Here is a 6,062-nt window from a genome sequence, read left to right on the forward strand (position 1 = left end):
AATTATCAAAAACATCCTTTTATACTCACAAGAACATCTCCAAATGTACCCCTAATAATGATACACAGGAGAAAAAGCCAATAATTAGCATGTAGGTATCATATTGGTATGAGCGGAAAAGTGGACTTACTGGGCTTCTGAAACCTTGCCCAAGGAATAGGGTTGGGGCTAGAATCAGAGAGAGGGCTGCACTAGGCCGATGGGACAGGGAAGGCCACAGGCAGAAGACTTCAGAGCATGTGTTATATTTCTTCTCTCCCTGGAAATTCCTTCTTCCTTCTCTTTAACCCAGGGAGAAAGAGCTGGGATTAGAAAGAGCCAACTCTGCTGCCATTAGATTATTTCAAGCAGGCATTTTAGTCTGTCTCTCTACAAAGAACAAAGTCAAATCCTTTTGATATCGAAATGCCTCGATACTTTAAAGCACCGGAGCTGTGATTATGGTCTGGAAATAGTTCTTAACATAAAACAAAGATTAAAGATTCAGGTGAGTTTAGAGATGGGCTCTCCTTATTTCTCAAGAGGTTAAAACCAGGGTTAGAACAAACAACAATTTATTACAAGGATAAGATAAGATGTTGTATTTGAGCATTCATTCTGTATAATAGCTTTATTGCTTCAGAACTATCTAATTCAGTCTTTGCATTCATGATTTTATATGTGTCTCTGTGTGCCCATGCTGCACTGTAAAAAATAAAGAGCATATAAAAATAAAATACATGGAGTGTGAATGTTTGAGTATGTTTAATAAAAAATCTGAAAGAATACACCTGTGGAGAGTGAGAAAAGAGGATGGTAGAGAGTGGATATGCTCTAGAAATTTCTGTAAAGTCAGTGTTTTTCTTATCATTTTGCTGCTTTTTATAACAAGCATTTTATAATTCAAAATTAATGCCAAGTTATCATTTTTATTTTAAGCATAATTAGGCTGAAAAGGCATGCAGATATCCCTCCTAAGACTATGCATTAACACATAAGATACTTAGAACAAAAAGGCTAAGGTTTTAAATTGACATTTTGTGTTAACTGGAGCTCAAATAACTAACAGAAAATAAACAGACACTTAAAAACACAACATTGCCAGTTTGTAAATTCCCTAGTCAAAACACAAAATCATTTCCCATAACCTATGAAACTGTACTAACCAGATAATAAGAGAGGTAGAACTTTTGCAAAAGGAATGAAGACCAAGAGATGGAAGGAGGGGTAGCAAAAGGAATTTTAAAAAGAAGAATTAAATTGTCTATGTACATGGACCAACTTCCCATGAGCAATCAATGTGTATGGCAAACATGTACTAATAAAAATATTTTTTTTTAAAGAACACCTTATGGATGTACCACACATGCATAAGCCTTTCTTGGGTATAGGCAAGAGTTATGGATATGATGAGGTTTCACTCACATGAGTATGGAATACGCTGCCTTCCAATCAAAGGAGAGGGGGTTTTGCAAGTGTAATTATTTAAGGTTCCTAAGCAATTGACTCTAATCAAAATGGAGGCTCTCTCAGGGTCGGCCTGACCTAGTCAGGTGAGATCTGTAAACCTGGGATTATAGTTTAGAAATGCACAAAGCAGCCTCAAATACTCTGCTGACCACTTGGAAGAAGCACACCACCATGCTGCAAATAGCGCTGGCAAACAGGAAAGCTAAACGCTGAGGGGACTCTCTTCTTCAGCCTAAGACGCTAAGTTCGGCCCAGAACCTACAAGAGTGGAAGAGGATCCCCTGCCTCAGATGAGACATCAGCCCAGCTGATACCCCAAGCAAACACCAAGCTCTGGGTGCCTGGACTCCTGCTCTATGCAAACTCTGAGACAATAAATGTATGCTGTTTTAAGTGACTAATTTTGTGGCAATTTACGCATCAATAGAAAACTGATACAGGGATTAAATTTTATTTTCCTGCCTGGCATTCAACACTACTCTCTAGTTGTTTATTTATTTATTTTGCAAAATTATCACCTTTGTAATTTATCCAAGACATTTTATCTAGAGGACTTATAAATCTATGATTCATCCTACACCCACATGACTGCGCATGCCATTAGCCTAGGAAAACGATACAGAAGAACTGTTAACTGCCTGTATTACAGATCAATGCCATCCCATCGAAAATTTCTCTGATGGAAATATTCTATCTCTGGGCTGCCACTTGGACATCCACTGGTCACCTGTGATTATTAAACACTGGAGATACAAGGCGTGGGCTAAATATATACTGAATGTTTACATTTTACAAACTGTTACAATACAGATGCACTGGCATTCATCCCCCATGGAATACCCCATACACACACACCAACTTAGGACACAGCTATTGTTCTGCCACTTTCTGTCGCAGTTCTGAAAGTCCTCTTTACTGCTTTTGCAAGGGCTGATCAAAAACCCTGTGCATGCTGCCACTGAGCGCCATCCAGTGGAAGGTCAGGCTGGTGAAATACCGCCGTGAGTCATTCTCCAGCTTATTCAGTGGATCTGGCACTGTGTGGCTTCTGGTTCTTCCCCAAATTCAAAAGACCACAAAAGCCCAATGTATTGAGTAGATTCAAGCCATCGAGGCAACAAGAACAGGGCAACTACAGAACCAGAGGAGGACACCCAGAACTGCTTCAGAAAGTGGCAAAATTGATGGGCTAAGTGTGTTTGAAATGAGAAGGAGTATTTTGAGGAAGATCGATGGTGATGCATATTTTACCTAAATAAAAACTTTTTTGTCTTCTTCCTTTTTATCGGTACCGGGGATTGAACTCACAACTGCCTGCTTGCAAGGCAGGCGCTTATGCCGCTGAGCTAACTCCCCAGCCCCTAAATAAAATGTTTAAACTGTAAACATTCACTGTATTTTTAGCACACCTCCTATTTTCTGTCTCTCTCCAAGACTGAATGGCCCTCAATGATAATCACTGTATCTCACGTGCCTTTTGTAGATCTCAATGCCAAACACACATTGATTTGTTTAAAAGCATGTATTTGTTGATATTTGAATTAGCATTGAAGGCCAAGGCAGAGATAATAACCAGAGGCATTGCTAATGCCTGTCTTATGAAACTAAGATGTTATGGGCATTAGATGCAAATAATACATTTTCTTTTTTGGAGAGGTAAGTGGTCTGGTGCTGGGGATGAAAGCCAGTGCCTCATGCATACTAAGCACACACTCTACCCCTGAGCTACAAATCTGCCCAGTATGCATTTTAGTAAGTGTTTTTGCCAAGCTTCTAGCCGTTTAGATCTGAGACAGACAGACAGACAGACAGACAGACAGACAGACAGACAGAGTTTGGACCCTAGACTGACAAATATATAAAGAAGATGATGGTGAAGATCCTTAGGAGGAATTAGTAACCAAGAAGGTTTCCAGCCCCCTATGAAAAAGCCCCACCTAGGTCTGCATTAGGGCCCTCCTATGATTAGGGGAACACCAAAATATAAGCCCTAGCACCAGAGGTCCAGCTTCCTCTTGGACACCTAGGATAGTGAGTTCAAAGTGGCTTTGAGTCCTTACATCCTGGAGAGACAAATCTCACCGTACACTCCTGGAGAAGGCACAAGACCTATTGGAAATTAGTTTTGTTGGGTCTGGATGCCAATCCTACAGTCCTGCTCTATTCCTGCCTGTGCTCAGTGGAAAGCCACCTGTGCACTGCCCTGCACAGCTTTTTCTTTGAGATCTTGCCTAAGTCCACTAACTTGTTTGAACCTGCTTTGCCTGTAAGTGTAAGGTTTTGGTTCTATTTCCTTCAAGAACTATGCCCTACAAATTCTCCATCTGAATATCAGCCTATAATTGTGCAGATTTGTTTGTGTGATGCTAGGGGTTGAATCTAGGACCAGGAGCATTATAATCAATTGCTATGCTAAACTACTACATTGGAAACCCTTAATCGCTCTACCTGACCACAACTCTAGTTAAGCCTTGCTTATACTACACCGTGTCTCCTTTCTGGGCCGCCTGACCAGCCTCTCGCCTACCTGACCCACATCACCTTGGCAGGTTACAGTTTAGTCTCACACTAGGTACATGACCTCAGGACCTTCCTAAGAGGTGATGTAATGAGAAGTTACCAGGACTAGGAGCCAAGGAATAGTAAAGATGCCACAGTCACCCTTTCACAAATCACATGAAGTCTCTAGCTCAATTCTGTGGCACTGTATAGGTGACAATGTGACAAAAATATCCCTAAAGGATTTAGTTTAATCTCTTATTAGACTCTCTTTGGTAATCAACAGTATATTTTATTTCCTTTTTAAAAATAACTATAAATATTTCTTCTAGTTTTAGGCAAAGCCAGTGAACTTTTACTGTTGGGCATTTCCACTTAAAGCCATTATCTTTAACTTTCTAGTTGGTAAAGGAGAAATAAAAGTTTTTAGCCCTCCATAGTAAAAGAATAGTAAAGCAGTAAAAATAAATAATTTTTTAAAAAGCAGCAGACTCAGCAACTGTAATATTCCTCATCATTAAGACTTTCTCTGACTTTATTATCTGTTACTAGTGTAGCTTTCTATTTTTGCTGTATTTTTTATTAGTAAATCATCATAGTGTGTATTGTATTAACAACAAACACTCTACTCATTCACTAACATGGCAATAAAATTTGACTCATGATGCTTACTAGGAAATACCAGTGACTTTTAGTCATTTAATGCCAGAAAACTGAAAGACAATGTTCTCATTGTTATTTTGATCATGATTCGAAGTAAGACATAGAACAATAAAAAATAAAGTTACACTTATCTATATGCTGACAAGAGTCTACTCTTGACATATTTTAAGCATAAATATTGTTTAAGTGTTCTAGAATTACAGAAATATTCTCATGTTCTTCGTGGAAATTATTCTAACTGATCAACAGTTCCTACAACTTGTAATCTGACTGCCAAAATATCACTCATTCGTATTAACTGCAAGGAAGATCATCACGCACTGATTTTTAAAAAGTTAAAGAAATATATTTTCATTACAAAAGCATCAAATAAGAAAAATCTCCAATTAATAATGCATTTATAAGCATTTTACATGTCTGGTAATGGAAGTAATGCAGCCTTATCAGATAAGTTACGAGAAATAAAGGAGGTTAAATATAACAAATACCTTGCATAGAGACTAGAAAAGAGATTCAATAGAAATCGCAGTTTATTATGGAAATTTCGTTATCCAAATTTTCTAGCCTTCTAGCAGTTACCTTTCTTGAATATTTAAATATAACTTAAGATCATCTTAGGAATCTTGATCATAAGAAATACATAGTTTTCCTGTATTGTGCATGATTTTTTTAGAGAACAAAAGCAACAGAAAAAAGGGTAAAAATAATACAGAATTTCAAAAAAATAACAGTAAGAAGTCACTAGTTGATAAATTACATATTGTTATCTTAGAAGTAGTTGCTCAAGTTACAAAATCAAAGCATAAAAGTGGACGTACACACAATAACAGTACAAACTATTCTGTTTGATAAACTTGCAAAAACTTAGTAGTATAGTTCTCTATCTTGCACACTTAAACATATACAGTTATGTTTTTAGAGCACTTTCTTTCCTTTTCACTATTGCCCATCAACAACAGAATGAATGAAAAAGATGTGGAATACTACTCAGCTATAAAAAGGATGATCTTGAGACTTTTATAGGTAAATGCAAATGAATTTCTGGGGAGTCTATGACTATGTGGCCTGCTGGTGCCTTGGAACATTTGGCTCCAAATTGCTCTTTGCAGTTTCTTTGCATCATGCTGACTTTCCTCTCTTTGGTTGTCATTAGGCCAAAGACCAAGATTCATTAGCTTTCAGAAACTTCTCTCTGAATACAACAGTAATGCGGTACCCTATCCTTCCCCAAAGCAGTACTAACACAAACCTTAAATGAAATTGTGGTGACTGACAAACACATATTGCTGGAATCTTGAGGATTTTGTAGTATTATAAATCATAAAAAGAAAACGTGTCTCTGTATTAGCTATCTCCCTGAAGAAAAGGCCATTCCCCAACGTGGAGGGTCTCTTCCAGTTCAGCTGCTGCCGATTCCTCTCCCCACCATTTCTCTCCCCAGTTCCAAATTT

This window comes from Cavia porcellus, unplaced genomic scaffold (assembly GCF_034190915.1).
Source record: "Cavia porcellus strain 051 isolate PalLab524CR breed Dunkin Hartley unplaced genomic scaffold, mCavPor4.1 scaffold_3, whole genome shotgun sequence".
NCBI lineage: Eukaryota > Metazoa > Chordata > Mammalia > Rodentia > Caviidae > Cavia > Cavia porcellus.